The sequence below is a fragment of the Lepus europaeus genome, chromosome 10 (assembly GCF_033115175.1).
Source record: "Lepus europaeus isolate LE1 chromosome 10, mLepTim1.pri, whole genome shotgun sequence".
Classification (NCBI taxonomy): Eukaryota; Metazoa; Chordata; class Mammalia; order Lagomorpha; family Leporidae; genus Lepus; species Lepus europaeus.
The window spans coordinates 85,802,189-85,828,481 of record NC_084836.1 but is presented as its reverse complement, the minus strand read 5'-3'; positions in this window follow the sequence as shown (position 1 = coordinate 85,828,481).

The window sequence follows — 26,293 nt, the reverse complement described above, 5'->3', positions numbered from 1 at the left end:
CTGTCTTCCATAGTAGCTTTACCAGTTTACATTCCCACCAACAGTGCATTAGGGTACCTTTTTCCTCACATCCTCTCTAGTATTTGTTGTTTGTCGATTTCTGTATGAAAATCATTCTAACCGAGGTGAGGTGAAACCTCATTGTGTTTTTTTTTTTTTTTTTTTTTTTTACAGGCAGAGTGGATAGTGAGAGAGAGACAGAGAGAAAGGTCTTCCTTTTGCCGTTGGTTCACCCTCCAATGGCCGCCGCGGTAGCGCGCTGCGGCCGGCGCACCGCGCTGATCCGATGGCAGGAGCCAGGTGCTTCTCCTGGTCTCCCATGGGGTGCAGGGCCCAAGCACTTGGGCCATCCTCCACTGCACTCCCTGGCCACAGCAGAGGGCTGGCCTGGAAGAGGGGCAACCGGGACAGGATCGGTGCCCTGACCGGGACTAGAACCCGGTGTGCCGGCGCCGCAAGGCGGAGGATTAGCCTAGTGAGCCACGGCGCAGGCCCTCATTGTGGTTTTATTTGTATTTCCCTGATGGCTATTGATCCTGAACATTTTTCATGTGTCTGTTGGCCATTTGGATTTACTCTTTTGAAAAATATCTGTTTAAGTCCTTTGCCCATCTCTTAACTGGGTTGTTTATTTTGTTGTTAGAGTTTCTTGATCTCTGTAGATTCAGGTTATTAATCCTTCATCAGTTGCATAGTTTGCAAATAATTTCTCCCATTCTGTCAGTTGCCTCTTCACTTTCCTGAGTGTTTCTTATGCCATTCAGAAACTTCTCAATTTGAAGTAATCCCATTTGTTAATTTTGGCTTCGACTACTTGTGCTTCTGGGGTCTTTTCCAAGAACTCTGCCTGTGCCAGTGTCTTGCAGGGTTTCCTGAATGTCCTCTAATAATTTGATGGTGTTGGGCCATAGATTTATATCTTTAATCCATGTTGAATGGATTTTTGTGTAAAGTGTAAGGTAGGAGTCTCGCTGCATATTTCTGAATGTGGAAATCCAGTTTTCCCAGCACCATTTGTTGAGGAGACTGCCCTTGCTCCAATAATTGATTTTAGCTCTTTGGTCAAATATAAGTTTGCTGTAGATGTTTGGATTGATTTCTGGTGTTTCTATTCTGTTCCATTGGTCTGTCAATCTGTTTTTGTACCAGTACCATGCTGTTTTGATTACAACTGCCCTGTAGTATGTCCTGAAATCTGGTATTGAGATGCCTCCAGCTTTGTTTTTGTTGTACAAGATTGCTTTAGCTATTCGAGGTCTCCTGTTCCTCTATATTAATTTCAGCATCCTTTTTTCTAGATCTGGAAAGAATGCCTTTGGTATTTAGATTGGTATTGCATTGAATCTATAAATTGCTTTCAGTAGTATGGACATTTTGTTTATATTGATTCTTCCAACCATGAACATGGAAGATTTTTTTGGTCCAAGTGAATGATCTTTCTGATGTGTTGTTGGATTTGGTTGCCCAGAATTTTGTTGAGGATTTCGGAATTCTCTTTAATTTTTATCAATGCCTGAGTTACTGTTTTTTTTTTTTTTTTTAATATTACTTACCTATAATCTATCTGCTGGTTCACTCCCCAAATGGCTGCAACAGCTGGGGCTGGGCCAGGCAAAGACCAAGAGCATGGAACTCAATTTGAGCTTCCCATGTGGGTAAAGCCTGAGGTTTGAGCTGCAGAGCCACAAAACTTTGGGCTTTATTCTTAGACAGCTGAAGGAGAGAAGAGGAGGAGCAGGAAGTTGTCCAAGACAGATAAAAGCAAGGACTTAGGAAACTGGATAGGCCCATAGTGTTCTCCATAGACTTACCTGGAGATTTCATGATGTGGCTGACCAGATTTACAGGTCCTAGAATTTTTTTATCCTTATTTTTTTCCTGAAAAGAAAAAAATTCTTATGGTTTTATCTTAAATAAAATTCTTGATTCTTTTTCAGGAATTCTATAACTTACGTGAAGTTTTTATTGATTTACACTCTCATTATTTCTACCTAGTACTAAAATAAAAATCTGGGCTAGCATTTAACTTGTACAAATTAGCGCATGGTTTAAGTAGGGGCAGTGGTAAAAGCCTTGCTTACTTGCCCTATAACCTAGTGCTTCCACTGAGGTTCATTTAATGTGGCAGGTGGTGACAAACTGCTGCTTATGACATCTCTTGCAATGTAATCTCACAACTCAGTGACAAATGCTTCTGACAAACAGAAACCTGGTATTATTCTAAAACAGAAAAAAAATTGACTATAATTTAGATATGGGATAATAAAAATGGCTTCTCTAAACATGTCAAATAAATTAGACCCCTAAGGAGGGACTGTATTACAAGTGACAAAGGTAAACAGAAAAGATTTTTTCCCCTAGAATTTTTTTGTTGTTGTCAGTTGTCAGAGTAAATTAATACTCTTGGAAGCACTCCTATTACCATGCCACCTTGTGCTGTTGTTTTTTAGTAGTTTGAACTGTTAGTGCTAATTGAAAACCTATCTGGGAAAGTTAATTGGGGGTGACACTAGTTAGTTGTGACTAAGGATATAGCCACATTAATTGTAGATTATAGGTCCCATTAAGGGCTAGGGTTTTCTACCTCTTGCATCGTAGCTGAGTTCCTGAGTTAGATGTTTTTAAATCGTAAAATTTTAGTGTGAGGTAGTTGTTAGAAGACAAGGGTAACTTCATGTTTAATTAGGGGGCAGTTGGAAGTGTTAGTGCCATGTTGTTGGGCAATTGGCATGGTTTCCTTATGGAATAGTAAATCAGCAGTGAAATCAGGCAAGGTTTACTACTTGTGCACAGAATAGTGTTTATCAGATTTTGGCCAGTGACATGCCACTTTCAAGATTTTTGCTGTGTGCATTATTATTATTTACTTCATATTTTTCTCTAAAATGTTCCATTGTTTTACTTCTTTTTGAAATAAGTGATAATACCCCAAAATTCATAGATTTTATGTTCAGTTATATTTTTTCATGATACATTAAAAACATAATCATGGAATTTAAATTTTTTTTAAATGTAAAGAATAACCTGTACCATTTAAAAGTACCCTATATTTTGGGATACATTTATATGATCTATACATATATAATTGATTGTCATAACTTCTTGCTTTGTTTTATTTTTTATAGCTTCAGGAACATTGATTCCACCACCACCCCCATTTGTTGAAAATGAAAATGCATTTTTATATCAGTAGTACTGATAAGGAGAGGAAATGAAAGTACACATTTCATATAATTACTCTTTGGTCTATTATGGAATTATAATAGTGGTTACTGTTTAGGACAGATAGACTTTGGGACACTGTGTAGGAGAAATTTCCTATGGCAAAGTGATGAGAGGCAGAGCTGGGAGCAGAACCCAGTGGCCTGCTGAGGCCCATTCCAGACAGTAACACATGGTACAATAGCAAGAGTGATTGATTGGGAGTGACTCCCAGGTGATGGTGTTCAGAGTGCTGATGCTAAATCTGGGTTCCACATGAAGGAGTGCAAGCCTTGGCAGTAATGGCTGCCCTTGGCTGAAACAGGCAGGGGTAGCAAGTATGCCACAAATCTCTCATTCCTCATCTGGGAGATAGCATTTGTAGTACTTCTGGCTATGGCTTTACTTTGAAATGCACATTTTCTCCTTTTTACCATTGGACCATTAGATTTGTCATCTATGTAACATCTTCATCTTTTTTTTTTTAACATTTAGTGCATGATTTTACCATAATATGTACCTGATATCAACCATAATGAAAGTTCACATGGATTCTTGGCTTTTCTCTGATCATATATTGATATTCATTTACCACTCATGTTTCCAAGGCTTATTCAGCCTTTAAACTGAATTCTACAAAGAGTCATTGGGACTAACTAAATCTCTTTGGATTCTCTCATTGAAGTTGGATTCAGTGGCTTATATTCACGTGTAGCTAATTCATGTATTATCTTTTATATATCCAGATTCTTGGCAGGCCAAGAATTCAGAGGATGGCAAGAATTTACCTGGTTTAAATGTGCATTTTGTACACATGATATCAGAAATATATGGGATGGTTTAGAAAAATCTTTTAAGAATGGGAAGTTCTTGGTGTTGCCTCAGGACAACTTCCAGAGAGGTCCAACTTTTCAAACACACACAAAGGGAGGAGATATGGGGCTTTCTTTTGCTCTTCCTTCACCTCTGAATTCCTTCTTCCAGGCATGGATGAGAAGACAAAGGATTGACCTAGAAGTCTATGCTAGTGGGAAGTGGGAAGCCAATATTGACATGTTTAAAAAAAGTTCTAGCACTGCTATCAACACTGAATGCTATACAAGGTATAAGGTTAATTTCTTTGGTGCTCTATCCAGCTAGAGCATCTGAAAAACCTGCTGATTGACCAGGATCTACTTTTGTATGTGCCCTTTATGCAGATTCTATCCCTCAGGTATCCATAAACTAATATGTAACTTACCTACCTCACCCCCTGCCCCATGGAAAATTTTAAATTTTGCTCAGTAGGACATTTCCCTTAAACTTTCTTTGCTCATTCTAAACAGCAGTGGTTCTTACATTTGCACATCAGGATCTCTTATAGGGTTTATAAAATTGCTGGGTCCTACCCTCAGATTTCAGATTATGTAGGTCTAGGGTGGGACCTGAGAATTTGCATTTCTAACAAGTTCCCAGTTTGTTAGGACTTCTAGTCTGGGAACCACACCTAAAAGCCATTGCAAAATGATTCCCTTTTCCTTCAAGCTTCATCCAGCTGAGCTTGAATTTTTGTAGATATTGATCTAGCTGTCCTTCCAGTGATTTTTCTTTGTTCAAGCATTCGCCGGCAACATAGACAAAGCTCTGAAGGTAGAAAGTATATAACATTTTTAGAAGTGATCTGGTGTCCCTTAGATATTTTCACAACTCCTGTCAGTTATTCCTTCTGCTCAAGCCCTCCCTTCTGCCATCTTTGTTTCTTCTTCTTCCTCTATTCCCCCACATACAAGTGAACCAACAAACAAAAATCCAGCACACAGAGCATAAAATAACAGGGAACGGCAGTGCCACAGATGTAAAGCTTTGGGGAATTCATTCAAACAGAAGCAATGTGAACAACACCCCCCCTGGAGTTGTGCCGTGAATGGCCTTGTGGAGCAGGACTGATTAGCAGCAGGCAGCAGCAAGAATCTTCTTTGTGAGCACTGTTGCATCTCCCTGGTTGGGTTGCCAAGGTGGTTAACTAACCCACTAGTGGGAATCCACAATTAGGGTAGAGCCTCCAGCTCCTCTAAAAAGCCACAATTTACAGAAAATCCATTGGTAATGACTGACTTACCAAAAGAGGTAGCCTTAAGCCTAGAGCAGTCTAGACACTGTTCTGTAGATAGTCTTAACTTCAGTGAGAAAGGCTGAGAAAGCACTGTCTCATTTGGTTACTCATGAGAAATCTGTCTGATCCTACCCGAGGGGAATGCATGCTATCAGAATTTCCTTCCCAAAGAGACCAAGAGTAAGAGAATCCCAGAAAGGAGCAAAAGCCTATGGGTCAACCCATACATTAGTCATAATTCCTGATTCATCTTAAAGTAGCCACCTCAATATATATATATCAACGACTAATCTCTTCCTAGCCCTCCAGCTCTTCTCCACTCCCTTTGACTGGGAAACTACCTTCTTCCCTCCACAGCCACCCTTCATTATTCAGCATGTGTTGAAATGAGCAGCATAGAATCTACCACTCCCCATGCGCTTTGTTATATCACGGAGGGAGAAATGGGTAAAATTTTCCCCAAATGAAAGTTCTGCTACCATCGTGCTGCCATCATTTACAAGGGAGAGGTCTTTGTTGTGTGTGTGTCTTTAAAATGTAATGACATACATATTCTCCACCAAATTCCCTGGCTTGGTCAGCTTTGGTAGCTTGTCTGTTCTTAAGATGATAATGACCTTGCTAAGGATAACTTTTGGGGAAAGCAAGCATTTTGCACCTCCAGTTTCCACCATGACAAACCTGGCTGCCTATTAACCTGTCTGACTCCTCACAATAATATATCTGTCACATTGTGTGCCTTTTTCATAAAGACTTTAATTAGGAAAATTCTTAGCTCCCACTATGACACTTAAAAATCCTCTCATTATCTCCCCTTTGCTAAAGAATTCAGGGTAAGAACAGGATTCTGGTTTCTCATTAATTCTAGGGGTAGAATTCCACATGCAATACAGGAAAGTATCGTATGTGACATCACCCACATATCATTTTAGTGCCTTGTCTTCATCCATTAATACAGTTCAACTCAAGACGAGAAACCAAGGCTTTGGCATGGGTAAAAAGCTAATAAAATATATGTCTCCACTCACATTTCTGCCCACTTGATTTCTTTTTTGAGAGAGTGCTTTAGAATGGTGTTAGTCTTAGTAAAAAGTGCTGAGTTTTATTTCACACTAATAATACCTGGCATCTTTATGTGCAAAGGATAAATTAAGCACTTGGTGAACACACAGTAGACATGGATTTCTCTAGGATGTAGCTTATTCTATACTCATTATATAGAGTTCTGTATTTGTGACAGTGTGTGTGGGTGTGTGTGTATGTGTGTGTGGTCATGTATGCAGCCTTTCAAAAAATAACAACTTTGGCTATTTTGCTGATTTTAGGTAAAAGCAGCACTTTTTGATCTATTCTGGTTAGTTGCTAATATAGATACTGAGAATATTAGAAATGAAATAGCCCTTAAAAACCACTTAGCCCGAAAATTTCATGTTGCCGACTAAAGAAATTGCGAAGCAGAGTAATTCTTTTGAGGCATTATAGAATGTTTCTTGTGAATTTGTTCAGAATGAACTAGAACTCAGGAATTAGACACCCAGGCCAGCACACTTTTTACCATACCATGTTGTCCTTCAAATAATGAATATGCTTTTCAAAGATATGAATATTTGTGTCTTTTTATAGAATTCCAAGTAAAACTGTTTTGCTTATTAATATTTCCCGAAATTAATAAGCTGTGTGTGCTCTTGCCGTGTATTCAGAGAATTCTGAATACTGGCTCAAATAGACCAGGCGACATGGTAAGTTTCTAAGCTTTTTATTTAGGGAGAGAAATGCATAGGAGAGTGAGGGCTTTGTCTAATGGAGAAAGAAAAGTCTAGAGACCAAGTTGGGGTCCCTACCAAGCAGAGAGCAGGCCGGGAGCCATGTGCAGCGAGCATTTGGTTATGAGCAGCCACAAGTAGCCTAGCAGGAGCAGTGAAGTAAAGGCAGAGAGAGGGATTTTAGGGTGTCCCAGGCCTTTTATCTACTTCCAAAGGGGAGTGGTTACATAGCCTGATTGGCAGGTGGGTGTACAGGAGGGGTCAGGTAGGGGCATGAGATCACTCAGGGGGCATGGTGAAAGCACGGTCTTCCAGCTCACAAATCTAATCTATTTTATCCTATCTGCCTGCCTAGATCACAAGTACTGGTTTTAAGTGGTTGAAAGATACATATTCTTTCATATTTTACAGATGTTTTAGTTAGAATCTCAGGCTTTTGGAAAAGTTATCTTTTTTTTTTTTTTTTTTTTAATTTTTGACAGGCAGAGTGGACAGTGAGAGAGAGAAACAGAGAGAAAGGTCTTCCTTTGCTGTTGGTTCACCCTCCAATGGCCGCCGCAGTAGGTGCGCTGCGGCCGGCGCACCACGCTGATCCAAAGGCAGGAGCCAGGTGCTTCTCCTGGTCTCCCATGGGGTGTAGGGCCCAAGCACTTGGGCCATCCTCCACTGCATTTTTTTTAAAAAGATTTATGTATTTATTTGAAATGCAGACCTACAGGGAAGCAGAGGCAGAGAGAGGTTCTCCATTTGCTGGTTCACTCCCCAAATGATGACAACAGTTAGAGCTTCACTGATCTGAAGCCAGGAGCCAGGAGCTCCTTCCAGGTCTCCCACATGGGTATAAGGGCCCAAGGACTTGGGCCTTCTTCCACTGTTTTCCCATAGCAGAGAGCTGGATAGGAAGAAGAGCAGCCGGGACTAGAACTGGAACCATATGGAATGCTGGCACTGTAGGTGTAGGTTTTACCCACTATACCACAGTGCTGGTCCTGAAGAGTGTTTTTTAAATGCATCTTTCCCATTCCTTTCTTGCTAATATTAATATCTTAGACAATCATAGAACAATGATCAAGAAAGAGAAATTTACAAGTTCTACAGTATTCTTAACTAAACTTCAGACTTTAATCCAATTTTGTCATTTTTTCTAACATTCTTTTGTTCGATTCTGGCACCCTATCTAGGACTTCACATTGCATTTACTTACTATTTCTTCTTTAACCTCTAGTCTGTAACACGTTCTTACTCATCCTTTGACTTTTATGACCGTGACACTTTTGAAGAATATTGGTTATTGTTTTTCACAGTGTCTTTCAATCTGTGGCTAATCCTCTTTTATGATTGGAATGAAGTTAGGAGCAGTTCTGAGTCAGGATGAAACTTAAAATTGATGGTATTTTTTAGCTTAAAGGATAGTAACATCCTTCTCAATGTGACATAGCATATTGGTGTACCTTATGGTCAACACTGCATTAGAATCAGTGAAATGTGCTGTGTGTACAAATAGGTATATCCGTCTTTATATCTATTTATCATTTGTCAATCTATTCATCCTAAGCCTTTTGTAAAAGATATTTGTTTATTTGAGAGGCAAAGTTGCAGACAGAGAGAGGGAGAAACAGAGAGAGTTTTTCTATCTGCTGGTTCACTCCCCAAACACTGCAATGGTGGAGCTGTGCCAATCTGAAGCCAGGAGCTTCTTCCAGGTCTCCCACGTGGGTACAGGGGCCCAAGTACTTGGACCCTCCTCCACTGCTTTCCTAGACCATTAACAGGGAATGGGATCGGAAGTGGAGCAGCTAGGCCTGGAACCAATGCTCATATTGGATGCAGGCGCTGCAGGCTGAGGCTTAGCCTATTACCTCACTACACCAGCCCATCCTTAGCCTTTTAGCTCTGTGCTGTAATTCCTTCGTAAAAGAGTTGAGTAAATTTTTTTTTTTTTTTTTTTTTAGTAAAAGTCTTGTAAGGGTAGAAGACAATAGGTACTACAGATGAAGAATTATCGAAGTAATTAAGAAAGTCTTCAGATTGAAATCATATAGTGGGAAAGGGACACATAATTAATTCTAAACAACTTTGAAACCATTATCCCATATGACAACCAGAAAAAGAGTATTTCTTCATTACATTTTAAGAATTTCCATGAGGCTCTGAAATACTTTCTAGAAACTGAAACTCCATATGGCTTGGGGAAAAAAAAGTCAGGTTGTAACAAACATGGAAATACCAAACAAACAAAAATCTGTAAAGTGGGTTACTTCCTCTTCCTTTTTTCTTACTGCTCCTCTCTTCCTTCTCCTTTTCCTTCTCTGTCACCATTGCTGCTTCTGCCCGTCTTTCTCTTTCTATCCTTTTACTTCATCGCTTCTTTCTCCATTTTCACTTCCTGTGTTTTTCTTCTCATCCTCCACTCTTATCTTCACTGGTGCCCTTTTTCCTGTTTACTTTTCTCTTCTTCCTATTTATTCACCTGCTAAAAGAATATTCTTTCAGTCTTCATTACCGTAAAACTGTTAAGTGAAGTTTGAGAGAGAAGATGCTAAGAAAAAAGTCCTGTTACCTAAATCATTTACAGTTTGGCTTGGTTGGGGAATATGCTCTGGAGAAAGCATAATAGTTCATTAGCTTGCTGATCCAAAATGTCTTTTCCATCTTTGGTTTTTGGCTTAGTGTAGAACTCAGAAGATTAAAATGCCTTAGCTAGTGTTAACTCAGGTATAAAACTGAAAACCTATACCATGCACTTCTTTTTCTCAGCTAAAGTAAGCTCAGACACAGTGCAGTGCATATCTGGTCCTCTAATCCATGAGGCTGGGGTATACACCTAGAGATTATTGAGCAACACATTAGCATCCAAATTTCAATTTGTGCTTATGCAGCAGCTGAGAAAATCTGAATGTCTGCGTGGGCTCAGAGATTCTGCAGCCTTTCCCATGGCTGTCAGAAGTGCCCTGCTTTGCCCTTCCCTCACACCTCCTCCTAATACTTCTATTACTCAGGGGAAGGAGTCCTGGGAGAGTGAGATGACTCATTACTCTATTAGGCAATGGCACTCTGGGGTTTTGACTCAGCTTGCTCAGAACACCACAGTTCAGGCCTCTGTGGCAACCCAGAGGTACAGGAAATCTGGGATTTAAAATCATGAATTCCGTATTGACATGAAAAATGCCACTTGTGTTGTGCTGAAACAGGCATGCTGATTATGTAACAGCTTCCAACACATTCCCTGCTGGTGGTGGGTTTTGATTGACATTTTATGGGCCTTATTACCCTTGAAAACAACACTAAAAATGCCATGACAAGCTCAAGTTGGAAATATTAACACACGATCCTCTCCCTGCTGAACTAGAAAATGACTTTTCTGAGTTTTTCTTAGAAGAAAGTGGAAAAAAAAGAAAAGATATTCATGTAGATTCTTAATGATCAATCTTTTGTTCCTTGCAGGGGGAGGATATCCCTAAATATTGGATCGATTTAGCATTGCCTAGTCTCCAAAACTGTTCTTTGAGTTTCTTACAACTCACAAATGCTGACATGCAAAGTAGAGAATGAAATGAGTAAGACATTAATGATTTAATAAATATTATATTTACAACAGTGAATTAGAGCCCTCACCCCCACCCCAGGTAAACCCTTGGTTGAGGGAGCTCACCATTTTAACAATAGCTCAGTGGTTAAATCATATCAGGATGCCTGAGAACAGGTCCTAGCTCCTCTCTCCATTCCAGATTTAGATTCAGTTCCAGGCTCACAGCTTCAACCTGGCCCAGCCCTGGCTTTTGTAATGCATTTGGGGAGTGAACCAGCCAATGGGCGATCTTTTGCTCTCTCTGCCTTTCAAACAAACAAACAAACAAAAAAATTAAATACTGAGAGATTGGAATGCCACAGAAATTCAGATCTCATGAATGAATTTAAGATTTTTTTGTATAAACATCCAATTTTCAAGGTGGAACAGAGCTTCAGAATGTTAATGGAATATAAACGGTGTGTTGCATTTGTTTTAATTGAATTGTTGGCTCTTCTCAAGTACATTGGAATAGCAAATACTCTGAATTAGAATTTCAACCTGACTTCCAAGTAAATAAATAAATGTTTTTAAAAATGAAAATAAATAGTTTTTAAGAAAAAATAAATCTGCAATGAAAAGTATTGTGAAATTGTGTTTTGCTAAAAACTGAAGGTTATAGAGTTAGAAATCATAGCACAGTTGAGGCAGAAAGATCATTTTTTCTGGAAGCACATGGATTGTGTTGCCAAAGCCTAAGTTGTTTTTGAGAAACCTGTTTTCATGTAGAAATGACTATAAATGGGCAGCAGATGTTTGCTTTTAAGGAACCTACTTCGGATTGGTCAGCAAGATAAGCATGCACGTGGTGATTGTTAAGAAGCAGCTGGTGTCAATTTAAGAGAATGATGTTTTATCCTCTTCTGTCTTGACCAGTCTGAGAACAGCAACATCAACATTTGAAGTTATATATTCAATTTTCATTATAATCACCTGGAACTGGTTGTTTATGGAAGTATATCAATAACTGAGCAATACAAACAAAATACCATTTTTCAGTTATGTGCTTTTGCTGTTTTTTTAAAAAAATGATATTATTAGATACCTACTCTAATTTTTTATAGCTTAATTATGGGTGATTCAATATAATCTAATAAGTTGATTACAGAGGTGATCAATTTTATCCAGTATAAAATGGTACATACCCAGAGTTTCATTTTGCTTCAACAATGTAAACTAACTGGAAGCATGGCTATTGCTATCCAATTTAGATATGTATGAACAATCAAACCTAGAAAAGAAATCGTGGAGAGGTTGAAAATTGGACCTCTTTTCAGATGGAGTATGTTTATATGAAGAATGGTCAAGGAATATGGAAAATATTTTTTCTTCATTTTTAACAACTTGAGAAAAATCAGTATTTAATATGCATGGGTTATATGATAAGACAAAAATCCTAAAAAGACCCTCTTTTTGATAACTGTGTTTTTGAGTCCCATAAGCATTGAAGCTGCTATTGATAGAATCATTTCAAATGTTGCCTTTTGATAACAGGTTGTGCTTTTTCTTGTCTTTTCAATTTTAACTAAGTTACATCGTCCAGTTCAGGGCTCATATCTTAAGTGCATGTGGTTAGATAACCACCCCTGATTCAGCCATAGAACATTTCAAACATTCCAGAGCATTTGCTCATTTCACTTTTTCATTTTCTCCCCTCCTCTTAGGCAAGATGTCGTCCATTGTTTATTCTTGAACTTCACATAGGTGGACTCACATTATATATTCTTCTTCTTCTTCTTTTTTTTTTTTTTTTTTTTTTAACAGGCAGAGTGGATAGTGAGAGAGAAAGACAGAGAGAAAGGTCTTCCTTTGCTGTTGGTTCACCCTCCAATGGCCGCCGCAGCTGGCGCACTGCAACCGGCGCACCGTGCTGATCCAATGGCAGGAGCCAGGTGCTTCTCCTGGTCTCCCATGGGGTGCAGGGCCCAAGCACTTGGGCCATCCTCCACTGCACTCCCTGGCCACAGCAGAGAGCTGGCCTGGAAGAGGGGCAACTGGGATAGAATCCGGCGCCCCAACTGGGACTAGAACCCGGGGTGCCGGCGCCGCAAGGCGGAGGATTAGCCTAGTGAGCCGCAGCGCTGGCTATATTCTTCTTTAATATGAAGTTTATTTATCTGTTTCTATGTTTTTGAAAGGCAGAGTGACAGAGATGGGGAGGGAGAGGACACTTCCATCTGCTGGATCATTCCCAAATATCCAAAACAGCTGAGGCTGGCCAAAGCCAGGAGCTAGGAACTCCATTCAGGTTTCCAGCCAGCATCTGCTCTATCCCAGGTGCACATTAGCAGGAAGCTGGATTGGAAGTGAATGCAAGACTCAATCTCAGGCACTCTGTCTGATTGACATGGGATGCAGGCAAGCCAAGTGGCTGCTTATCTTCCTGCATCACAACACCCATCCTTGTATGTATGCTTTTTTATCTGCACTCCTTTGCACAACAAAAACATTTTTGAAATTCAACCATGTTGCATACATAACAATTCATTCTTTTTATTACAACATAGTATCCTATTGTATGCATGTGCTGATGTTTAGGCATTCCTCTGTTGATGGATATTTGAGTTTTCCCTATCCATATTTAGTTATGAATAAAGCCACCAAGAATATTCTGGAACCCATCTTCTGGTGAGCAACAGCATCCACTTCTCTTGGGTATGTTTCAGGAGTGGAATTGCTGGATCATAAAACTGTTTAGAATTTTTAGCATTCTGGTGGGTGTGTACTGGTATCTCAATGTGGTTTAAGTTGCATTTCCTTGAAAAGAACATTGAAAACTTTTTAAAAAAATATTTGTTATTTGAAAGAGAGAGAGAGGGAGAGACAGAGAAAAAGACTGTCCATCTTCTGGTTCACTCCCCAAATGTCCGCAACAGCTGGAGCTGCGCCAATCTGAAGCCAGGAGCCAGGAGCTTCTTTTGAGTCTCCCACATGGGTGCAGGGGCCCAAGCTTTTGGACCGTCTTCCATTGCTTTCCCAGGCCATAGCAGAGAGCTGGATTAGAAGGGTAGCAGCCAGGTCTTGAACTGGTGCCCATATGGGATGTTGGCACTGCAGGCAAAGGCTTTGCCTACTACACCACAGCACTGGCCTGGAAATTTCTTGATACAAGGAAGTGGTGTCATTATTTATATGCTCATCTCACATTCTGATATTTTCTGGTTTTATTTTGTCTATAGAGCTGTTATTTTATTCTCAGTGTTGTTTAACGAGTTTTAAGTTAAATCTAAGTTCTAGACTGGGTAGGTAAAGTGCTTACCATACATAACTGAAATTATCAAGTTTCTTTGTCTATAAAATTTTAAATTTATATCATACGACAAAGATTTCATTACCTAATAATATTACTTATTTCTGAATGGCACTTAGAATTTCTTTTCTAAAGCATTTCTCATCTCTCTTTAACATGTACGCAAAGTGAAGTAAAATAAAGTAGATGATACTCCATTTAAACACAATCATTCAGATATTAAGGCAGAATATACTATAATTCTCAGGCTTCTATAGTCCTTTCTCAGCTTGTCATTCAATTTGTTGGATTGACATGTGTGTGAAATCAATAGTTCTCTCCATTCTGATTGTTGATTAACATCACCTGGTTAGATTGTGAAACTAATGTTGTTGAACTACTAACCCAGGTAATTCTTTCAATTACCTGTGCTGGGGTGCTACCCAAGCATTAGTGTTGCAAATGCCCTGAAAGCCTTCTGATGTGCAATCTGGACTGTGACTCTTATCAGTGTTGGCCTAGGACAGTGTCACTCAACTTCACCATGTATTAGAGTCAGTTGAAAGACTTCTTGTACACACATTGCTAAGTCCACACTGCCAGAGGTCTGATTCAAGTAAGTCTGGATGAGTCCAAGAATTTATAGTACTAGAATGTTCTCAGATGTTGCTGATGCTTCTGGCTGAGCACTTGAGTTTGAGATCCATTACTATTCCTGCCATGTGTCTGAAGCTGCTGGTCATTTTCATCTTTTGCCTTCTCAGATCTGCTATTTCTATCCTCATGTTCAAATGCTTTTTGTTTTTCACTGAGCTGAGTGTATTTATGAGTATTTTCTCACTTCCCCAGAGACAGCTTGAGGAATGATTATATATTACTTCTTTTCAGAAGAGCTAAGTATCTCTTTCAATGTGAGCTGTGAAATGACTTTTGATAGAAAGTATATGCTATCAAAGAGTAAAAATATCTTAAAAGATAGGGATTTGAGAATGAAAGCAAAGAGAGATTGCCTTATAACTATTCATTCAGCCAGGAAATCAGTTGACATAATTATAACATGTATCTCCAGTCAATAGCATCAACAAAAACAACTCCAATAATAATGAAGCAACTGTAAGAATAGAAAATAATCTGAACCCAAACATTAAAGTATTGATAGTGAAAGTATCTGGTTTTTTGAAGCTGTTGGTGACATGGTGACCTTCTTTTCATTATCTGTATGTTATAATTATTTTCCCATTGCAAATTTTGGAATGAAAAATAAAACACTGTAAAGATAATATAAAAACAAAGTATTCTTTGAGCAGGAATTTGAAGCTACATCCATGCCAATTATGAAGGAAAGTAGACATTTTGAAAACACAGGCGTTTAAAGCCTTCTTGAGCATACAGGAACTCCCAGTTTATTTTTTCATGAAAATTAGCTAAATGTTGAGTCTTCTTACAGTAGTAGGAAAATATATGAAGACGTTAATGACAATTGACTGAATGGGACAATTTCTTAGGATGTTAGTGCCTTTGATTTTATATTTTTTCCTAAAGAAAACTTGAAAGAATTTGGCCTGGTAAAAGCTGCTTTTAACTTGTATCTACATCTTTCATTTTTGAAGTCATGACGAGTTTTATTCATTTATATTAGATTCAGCTGGATAAGGATCAGTCTTTTTCAATTTGGGTGATGGGCCTCTAAGAATAAAATTATACTTTTGTCACTGGAAGCATAGAAATGTTTTAAACGTAAATGAATTATGGTTCAGTTAATAGCTATTAATGTTCAGTCCTCTAAAATGTAGCCAGAACCTGCTTATAAACTAAATTCACTCATTGTTTGACATGTGATTCTTGTACTCCTCCTCTTTCATCATTATCAACAACATCGATCATTATGTCATAATATATAGAATATGAAGTGTCTTCAAAAAGTACAAGGAAGTGTGTATTCTGAAAAACTATACATGGTTTTCAATTTTTTTCCACAAAAAATTAATTTGTTAATTCTATTTTTTTTTTTGAAGATTTATTTTATTTATTCGCAAGGCAGAGTTGCAGAGAGAGGTAGAGCCAGAGAGAGAGGTCTTCCATCTGCTTCCATCACTCCCCAGATGGCCACAACAGCCAGAACTGAGCTTATCTGAAGCCAGGAGCCAGGAGCTTCTTCAGGGTCTCCCACGTGGGTGCAGGGGTCCAAGCACTTGGGCCATCTTTTACTGCTTTCCCTGGCCATAGCAGAGAGCTGGATCGGAAGAGGAGCAGCCAGGGCTAGAACTGGCGCCCAAATGGGATGCCGGCTCTGCAGGCCAGGGCTTTAACCCACTGGGGCACAGCACCAGCCCCCAATTCTATCTTTCTATGAGCTTTTTGAAATATAAATGTCTCACTTATAGATTCTAAATTCAGTCTATAAGGCAAAATCCAAATTGAGTCAAAACTAACCTTGAAAATCCCTTAAGAGGCTCTATATTGGAGGCTTAGAATTCTCCATAGGGACAGCAGAGCCATTTTTCTTTTTAGTATAAATGGATAAATGTTCAGTTCAACACCAGATAAAGTGATTGTTTTTGTTTTCATATGAGAATTCTTCAAAATTCATGGAAATGTATATTATGAAAAAACTATTCACAGATTTCAAAATATTTTTGCACCAGAACAAACATCTTTTAATTTCCCTTTCACACAGTTTTTGAGTACCTTCTTAGCCATGTTGTATGAAAAATCAATGTCTTTAAATATTCTAGATTACTCTCAATATAGTGTGAAGTATTCAGACTTTGAAAGGTACATGGAAAACAAAATGCCACTGGAATAATTACTCCAGATCTCCCAGCCCATTCTTATAAAATGGCAGACTTCAGCTGATATGAAGAGATGAAAGGTCAACTAAATCCCCGAATTACATGTTACTTTCTATTACTTTTTTTTCTATCTTTTCCAAATATCTGTGAGTACACAATAAATCACCCCAGAATCTAGGGTCTTAAAATAATCTATCATTATATCAGAAAGTTTAGTGAATTGACTGGGCTCAGTGGGACAGTTCTCATTTAGGGGTCTCTCATGCAACTGTAGTTAGATGCCTGCTGGCACTGGAGGCATTTGAAGATTCAACTGGGCTGGACACACAAAATTATATTTTTGCTATGTGTCTGGGATGGTTGGAACTTGTCTCTTCATTCAGTTTTTTCCCCTATAATTAGCTCAGGTTTGTTCACAGAACAGGGCAGTATGGCTATTTACATGACATCTGGTGTTTCCTCACAAACACAAAAACATCCCAAAGAGCAAGAAGCAGAAACTGCCAGGACAGTTAAGGGCTACATGTCAAACTGCCATTGTGTCCCATCAATTGAATTATGTGGGTGAAAGAAATAGGCTCCTCTTGGTGAGGGATGGGTGAGCTCCCATTGCAGAAGATCCGGTTGACTAGGAGATGTTGTGCAGCCATCTTTGGAAAATATAATCTGGGTACCCTCTTCCTCTTTTCCACACACTCTCTCTTCTCTCCAACCTCCCTAAACATAGAGTTGAATCTGTGTGAGGTAAGTGAACAAGTGGCAGTACTGCTATAAAACTTTCCAATGTGTTTAGTCCTTCACATATATTTTACATACCAAATAAATTTTTATTTGTATATAAGATCTAATATCCTGAAACAAGCAGAATTCTTTGGCTAAGTACTACAGTAAATTATTTAGTAATTATAATTTTGAAATAATCAAGAGTATGCTATTAAAATATTCTCTAAACTTCTACTTCAGTTCTATTGTAACTAGAAATTTAGAATCATTCATTAGGAGTACTTATAATTCTCATCTGATTCTCTGTGTACATGAATTCACCTTGACACAGCTGATTAGGGAAGACGTTACAGCTTGTCATTCAGGTGTTTATTGCTAAATAGCATGTCAGCATCCAAAAGTTCCTTTTATTCACTGAGACAGGTCGATATGGAAGCTGTTGGAATAATTAAGCACCACTTTATGCATTATTTTAAGTTTCAAAAGTTGCTTTTTTGTTAAATTTGTGTTTATCTAGCTGTCCATATATTTATTTATTTTCTTTGAGGGACAATAAGACAGAGACAGAACAGGAGAGGCAGCTCTCATACTCTGGCCCATTCCCCAAATGTCTATAATGGCTAGGGCAGAGGCAGCCAATCCAGGTCTCTCATGTGGATGGCAGGGAACCAACCATTTGAGTTACCACCTACCACCTCCCAGGGTGCACATTAGCAAGAAACTGGAATCAAGAGTAGAACTGGTACTTGAAACCAACAGAGATTCTGATAAAGAATGCAGGTGTCCCCAAATAAATACCTTGCCAAGACACTTTTATAAAATTTTCGTGGTTATTCCACATTTTAGTTTATTTTAGTTATATTTAGTTATTTTAAGCAGTTGAAGAAATGAGACTTTGAAATTTATCTAAAATCATATAGTTCAGACAAGTGATTGGGCCAAACCTCTGAAATTCCATTATGCTACATGGACATAAAAGATAAATATCTTCAGGATTAGCTAGAGTATTTAAGAGGTTAGTATTTATTTTTTATAGAGTGGCAGAGGAAGGGCTTTGCTTTGCTGTCTTTCTGTTTAGACAGTGGCCACTTGATTATGGAAATTCTGTTGTAAGAAAAATCAGGAAAATTTCAGAGGACGATTATTTGGAGACAGTGTGAACTAACTCAGTGGGATTATGTGATATCACTATTTATTTTCCTGATATTCTAAATGCTCTTGTAGCTTTTTTTTGCAAAAGGATATGCTATATTACTTTACTTAAAAAGTAAGTAAAAAGATGTAACTTTGAAAGGCTCCGAGACCTACACAATATTGTGAAAATCTGTTATCCTTACTTGTCATCAAGGAAGAGAAAAGTAATTGTTCCACTTAGCAGATACTTATTGTGTCCCTTCTAAATGGAGGATAGTACTAGGTACTCTATGAATAACACATATGAAAAACACTGTTGTGCCCTCAAGGCATAGTCAAGGTAAAATAACTTTTTTACTGTTTAAATAGGATATAAAGTGACAGTTACCCTATGTGAGGCAAGAAAACATAAAATGAGATTTTCGAGAAGGGAGAAAATTCACTTCTGCCATCTGAAACATCATGGAAGCTTTCAAGGAGTTGAGAGTACTGATGTTGGAAGGTAGAAAAAAATTGAGAAGAAATTGGGGGCAAAAAAGGAAATCTCTAAGTTGTTAGAGATACTATGAAATGATAGAACGGCCTGAAGCAATGGCCAGTGGGAAAGGGCCAAAGGACGTGATGCCATGGGACTTGATATAGGGGATAGAGAATAGGTGACAGTAAATCTTTGGATCTGGGTCATCAAGATGCTGGTGGTTCCATCATGACTATAGGGAAATGACTGTGGGTGGAGAGACTATTACAGCAGAAAGTAAATGATCTGCTTGGAACTGGATCATTCAAGAAGAAGGGTTTATTTATAAAGATATATTAACAAAGTTTTGAGTATGCGGAGCCACATGAGACAGTACAATTTCTGAGCCATTCTGGCTGATTTATATCGTTACTAAACCTGAGAGGACAAGAGAAAGAACTTCCCAAACTTGAAAGGCATGTAAAAACAGCCACATTATAAGCAGTGACCTCTGGTTGAGGAAAATGGATAGCTCAAGGTAGCCTTTCAGGAAAGGAGCAAAGGAGTATATACCTTGATACTACTCTTCTTCCCTGCAATCTATTCTCCAAAGCCATTGGCAAGTCCAAGGCCTGGGAGCCCTGTTGGTGTATTCCATATAATCAACTTCTGGGTACACTGAGCAAAATGGAACTGTAAACGGAGAGAAGTAAATAACATGCAGATTGTATTAACTATAGAAATGAGGCTGGTTTGGAGTTAGAAGAGCTATTCGCACAAAGGCACACATATATATCAAATGACAGTCAAGCCAAACTCTTGGAAAATGGGCTTATTTAGACCAGAGTTTCTGAACCTTGACACTATTGACATTTTGGACTAAATAATTCTTTGTTATTAGGGATTGTCGTATACCTTGTAGGATGCTTATTTCGCAGAATCCCTGGGCTCTATATGCTAGATATCAGTAGTAACCCCCTTACCCTTACCAAGTGTGAGAATGAAAATATCTCCAGACATTGCTGATGTTTTAGGGTGGGCATTTGGCAAGGCAGATTCATTCCTAGCTGAGAACCACTGCCTTAAAGGCCAGGATAGGAAGGAGATCCAGAAAAAAGGAATGGAAACTTGAGCGCAGTGTTTTGACGGAGGGCAGTCCAAGTGAATGTGGTCACCAGTGTAAATACCATCAAAAATTCATTTTGGGAGTGGGTCTGCTTAGTGAGGAGGTGGGTTGGAGATCAGATTGCAGTAAGCTGGCATGGGCAGGTGGTGAGGGGGGCAGTCAGTGTGGATCCAGTTTGGCAGCCAAAGGAAGGAAGGAGGGGACATGGTAACTTTGATTGGAAGATTTAGGATTTGTTTGAGGATACAGAGTCCTGGAAATATTGGTTGGATAAGGGGAGAAAACCAGTAAAAGGGTAGCTTAGAGATAAAAGTGAAAACTTCCCTTACTGAGTACATGTCTGGTGCTGTTCCAGGGACTTCACCTGTGTTATATCCTTAATTCTCACAGAAGCTCTAGAAGGTTTTAAAGATGGGTATGGAATGTTCCTCATTAGCAGCTGAGGAAACTGTATCCCAGAGTGTTTGCTCACCCCGCCCTAGTCCACACAGCTGGAATGTGGCAAAGCTGGATTTGAACCCATGCTGAAGAGGTGAGGGAAAATGCCAGTAAACAAAAGAAGGATGCATGCCAAACACTTAGGATGAAGGAGGGGAAGGAGATATTAAACAAAATCATGGACATACAATGGGAATGAATTTCTGGTTCCTAGCTTTGAATGGAACTTTCAAAGCTCATTCTTGCCTGTGTTTATATACGTGTCTCAATTTTTCCTCAGTACATGCTTAGACGGTAAACATGATATGGAGCAGGAATTTCATGCTATGATTTGGTCAACCAAAGTAGTTGAGACGTAACTGGAACCCAATGGACTTGACTTTTGACTTCTTTTCCTCATTCTGCCATCATTTTAGAACCTGAAAATAGCTATTTAAAAGATAAACTAATTTACATGCCAGTGTATCTGACTTTGTTGAAATTTTTCTGCATCCTATAGATATAAAAATGAGATAAAATCATGCATCCTAACCATTCAGTGCTAAATTATCCTCTATTATAGGGTTTTGAAATTTCCATTGAAGTGGCCTCAAGTGCCCCCCTTTGTAAGTTGACTAATTCAACTAGATATTTACAGTGTTATCAGAAACCACTAAGGAGACACAAATTATTACTTCTATAGGCAATGGCCAATGTGATTAAACCTTTTAGCCTTGCTAGCACTCCCAGTTTATCAGTCACTGGGGCTCAGCACATATTTGTTGATCATTAACTACCAACTAGCTGTCTGACCTTTCAAAGGTCACTTAAAGTGTCTAGATTTTAGTCTCCTCACTCCCACAAGTGGAGGAAGGGAGACACAATGATCTGTAAGGCACGTTTTACCTCCCAACCCCAATACTGTAGTTCTGCCACAATTTAACAATATTGTTAACATGTGAGAGTACATGGGAGCAGGAAAAGCTTCCAGCTCTATTATTTTGTTTCTCTCTATAGCTACATAAATACTGCCCAAGTTTCCCTCAGTTTGCAAAGGATGGCATCATGATTTATATTTTAATAAACAGGATTAGAATAAAATTTGTTAAATTTTTATCTATTCTTCAGGGATTAATATAGACTAAATGTGCATGTGGGCAAATACTGGATTCCTGTGAGCTACATACTTCCATTGTGCATTAAAATATAAGTTGGAATAAAAGAACCAACAAAAAGCCATATGGTTTCACAATTAATTGACACAAAGAGGGAAGGAAATATTGTGTCACAGTGAACACTAATGTCTTGTTAACTGATTTTAAAAGACTACAATTTAAATTGCTTATTTAGAGAAGTCTACATCCCAATACATTGAGTTTCCTGGAAAGCAGCATTTTTAAAAAATAAATTTTATAAATTGTGTTTCAATGTAAATGTCAGTGTTTGATCAGAACTGTTTTTCATGAATCCCAATCTGAGAGGTCAATTAGTTTAATGAGTCACTTTGGTTAATGAAGAAACTTAAAACAGTTGTTTCTGTCCTTTGTTCTCTCAGAGGAAATCCTAAAAGAAAAGCTACTCATTCTGATACAAGTGAATAATATAAACTTTGGAACTAGACAAAAATGATTTAAGTTTTGCCTTTGTCACTAAATTAACTGTGTAGTGCTGATATGCTTCAAATCCTCAGAGCTTTGCTTCCCAATCTACAAAATAAGAATAATAATACCCTCCTTACAGAGTTCTTGTGAGTGGTAACTCATCTATACTGTGGTGCCCTTCCCTGCCACTGGGTAATAATAGCAAGGGCTAACCTTTGCTGAGTGCTTGCCATGTGCTGGGTTCCCTTCCTTAGGACTCTGTAGATTTTACATTATTAAACCCTCCCTACCACCCTACCAATGGATGCAGTCATTCTCATTTGACAAGTGAAGAAACCAAAGCAAGGAAAGCTTATATGATTGGCCCAGTTCAAATGACTAGTAAGTATTAGGACCAAGATTGAAGCCTTCATGGTCTATTTCTCTAGTGGTTGTATTTGCGACACTACATTATCCTGTACTTCTGTTGTAGTAATGTGTTTCTCAGCTTTCATTCCAGGATTTTGTTCTTCCATGGGATATGAATTTAAAGTAGGGACATATATAAAGTACAACAGGGGAAGCAGGATTTACATAAAATCAGAGAGTGAGTATATGTTCAGATCTAAGTGTGGGAAATCCCATGTGGAGAGAGAGTTCCTTGCTATGAGGGAGCCAGAGAGAAAGAGAGAGACACTTACAAGCAGAGAGTGTGGGAGAAGACCAAAAGGACTACTCCTACCTCCAATGATCCTTTTTATGGGGTAAGGGTGGTACCCTAATTGAATATACAAACAGGGTGGAATTTAAGGGTGGAGAGTTAGTACCTCTGGAAAAATTTTATGACATCATCTCTATGTAGAGCTCTATGTATGTGTTCTCATGGTGCCCTCTCCTTTATTGTGTAGGAGACCTCAGGTACATCCTGGTTTGGCATATAAGGGGGGTGGAGCTACAGTGCAGGGCTGGAGATAGAACTTGTGAAAAAATCTTCTAGCTCATTTTTCCCTAACTCCCTGCTTATTCTGGGCCTCATATCACTTCTACCCTCAGTTAAGTGGTCGTCATTTTTATTGATCATAATAATGTACATAACGCACACAATTTAGAGCTTAGCTAGAAATCTGTATATTTTCTTTGTTCTTTCACTGTGCCAGGACAATCAAACCTTTAACAAATCATGTATATTCCATCTTTTAATCTTTTGTTCTTCTAATTTATTTCCACTGCCTTCATCCTAATCTAGATAGCTACTCTCTTTCTTCTAGGCCAGCACAGAAGCCCCCTGCAGGCTCCTCCTCATCCTTTGGTCTCTCCTCCATTGCACAACTGGAAGGAGGATCCTTTAAACCCACTCTTTTTATTTTTAAGGTTTATTTATTTATTTGAAAGAGAGAGAGAGAGAGAGAGAATATCTTCCATCTGCTGGTTCACTCCCCAAATGGCTATAACATCCAGGGCTGGAGTGGGCTGAAGCCAGGAGCTAGGAACTCCCTCCAGGTCTACTACATGGGTGGCAATGGCCCAAGTACTTGAGCCATCCTTCTCTGCCTTCCTGGGCACATTAGCAGGCAGCTGGATCAGAAGTGGAGTAGCTACAGCTCCAGCTGACGCTCTGATATGGGATGTGGGCATCGCAAATGTTGACTTAACCCGTTGCACCATAATGTCAGTAGGGGGATTTAAAAACACATGTGTGTTTTGGTGTGTATCTCCACCAGTCTTCAAAATGTGGGGGAACTTCCCATTAATTTCCCACAACCTTTAGGATAAAAGCTAGAAAATCTGCACCATTGCTGGCCAGGTCCTGCACAGAGGTGTCCTAGCTAATGACTCCAGCCAAGGTCCCTTCTTTAACTCCCTACTCTAGCCATGTCCCAGCTTTTGCAAATACCATTTATTTCCACTGCCTGGAATTTTTTTCTTCTCCTCTCTCAGCCTGGATATTTCCTGTTTTTCTCTCATTTTAACTTAAAACTCACTTGTTTAGAAAACACTTACTATAATTCTAATCACGTGAGTGTGTGTGTGTGTTTTAAACAAATCAAGATTCTTGAATAATGGTATATAGTAGTGTTGATAGTCAAAATCATAGTTTGATAGGAAGTATGGCTTGAAATTCAGAGTTTGTGCAAGTCATTGGAATAGACCAGTGTCCTGACTTGTGGGAACCAGCCTGTTTGCTAAGGGAGTTTCTCTCCTGCTGTTGAGGACAGAGTTTAGGTAGAAGTCAGGGGTTGCTTGGAAGGGGTGGAAACTCAAATACCTACCTACTCAAGTGCGATAGCCCTCTCCTCTGATTAGGTTTTGTGATTGGTTATTTTTTCCTCCACTAAGAAATGTGATTTTAGTTTTTCCCCTGTGGGCTTTTGACTGGCCTTAGAGGTTAATTTTAATCCAATGTCAGTGGATTGAGACACTGGTAGGAGAGTACAATATGCTGTGCAGGGTAGGCTTTGGGATATGCTTGAGCAGAGAAGTAGCAGTAAAAGGATTAGTGGCAAAGGGAATTTTTTTTTTATTTGGTAGATTTTTGTTTTGCCTTTTTGGTAATTTACTGACACTCAGATTTCACTTCCCTTTGGCTGCTTGTACCTCCCTGGCTTAGAATTTTCTCTTACACTTTTGTCTTTCCTTGTTTTGGTGACTTGTAATCAGCGGCTACTTTAGTTTAATGAGAAAAAAAAGACAGTTTGCAGTATATCTAGTTTATAGAACACACTAGCTGGGCAAGTTGTCAGGTAGCATATAATAAATAACAGTAAGTAATTAGCCCAGGTCTGGTACATTTGAAGGAAACTAAACTGTATAGGGAAGGGGAAGGAAATTCTGGACTTGAGAAAAATAACAGCAACTTGAGAATAATGAGTCAAGAAAATGAGAAGGAAGCCCTGAATTAAAAAATTTGTGGGACTGTGCTAGGGCTGGGTTTAGGAACGTCTAATCTGAGAGGAATAAACATAGTGGAGAAAAACCACATCTGTGTGTGTCTCTCGATCACCCTGCTTTTACTCCAGCCCTCACCCTCCCACCTACCTACCCGCCCATCCACCTTCACCCACACCCTTAAGCTCTTTGGTTTGATCAGAGTAGTTTGACAACAGAACCCGAGAAGAGTGAATGAGAAATCGCAGTTCAACATTCTGCTCTCCTTGCGTTGTTGCTGGCATTAGCAAGTTATCTTTAAATAGGACATCAGCGTGACTCTGCTTAGCTCACACTGCCATTCTGAGGTCATGTGCAGAACTATCACAAATCACTCTTCCAAGGGATGGAATGAATCAAGGGCATACCAGATCTGGGACAGATTTCTTAGGAATTTACATGACTGTCCTTTCAAGACATCACTGATTGCCCGACATTAGCTAACATATGACATTTCACCCAGTTCCATTTTGAACTCATGATTTGGTTAACACAGTCACATTTTCACCTCAGGATGCCAAATCAAACACTGGTACTGAACTTTGCCTCTTGAACTACATTCTTCCCCATGTTGCTGCTTCAGTTCCTTGTAGATGTTTCCACTACTGGTGGTATGTAGAGCAAGGAAGTTAACTCTGACTATAACTAACACCATTATTTCTAGCGGAGTGATCACTTTTCTCCTCTGTCCATCTCTCTCCCTTTGACTTGAGCAGTAGGGTACATCTAGGGAGCTCTGCATCTACTTGACAGACCTCTTAGGTTCCAACAGCAGAGGACTGCTTATCTGGTTACTCATCAAAGGCTCATCTTCCAAAGGGAACTTGTCAGGACTCAGCTGTTGGATGGATTAACAAGAGCTTCCAGCTGAGGAGGAGCTTTTGGCGACTTAATGAGGGTAGTTTGAAATCTTAGCCACATTCTCTTAGTTTTTTTTCTTTTTTCCACCTTTAAGGTGATAAATGATTATGACAGTTTATAATCTAAGAAATGACAAGTTTAGGAATTTGGGAGTGGACACACCCTGTGACCTTTGATTTGAGACTGGAGAACCAAACCCTTTGTATTTATCTTGAGAAGGAAGTTGTCTTCATAGTTGGCACAAGAAGTAGCTGATAGGCTGTTTTTGGGTCATTGAAAGTATAGCACCTGGCCCAGTCTGAATGGATTCTGTCCTGGTTGCTTGTTTAAATAAAAACAGAAACTCTTTCTAGGTCTTAATTTCAGGGAGTGTCTGCAATGTTATCTTAAAATGAGCTTTTCCTTTTACCTTAGGAATCTCTTTA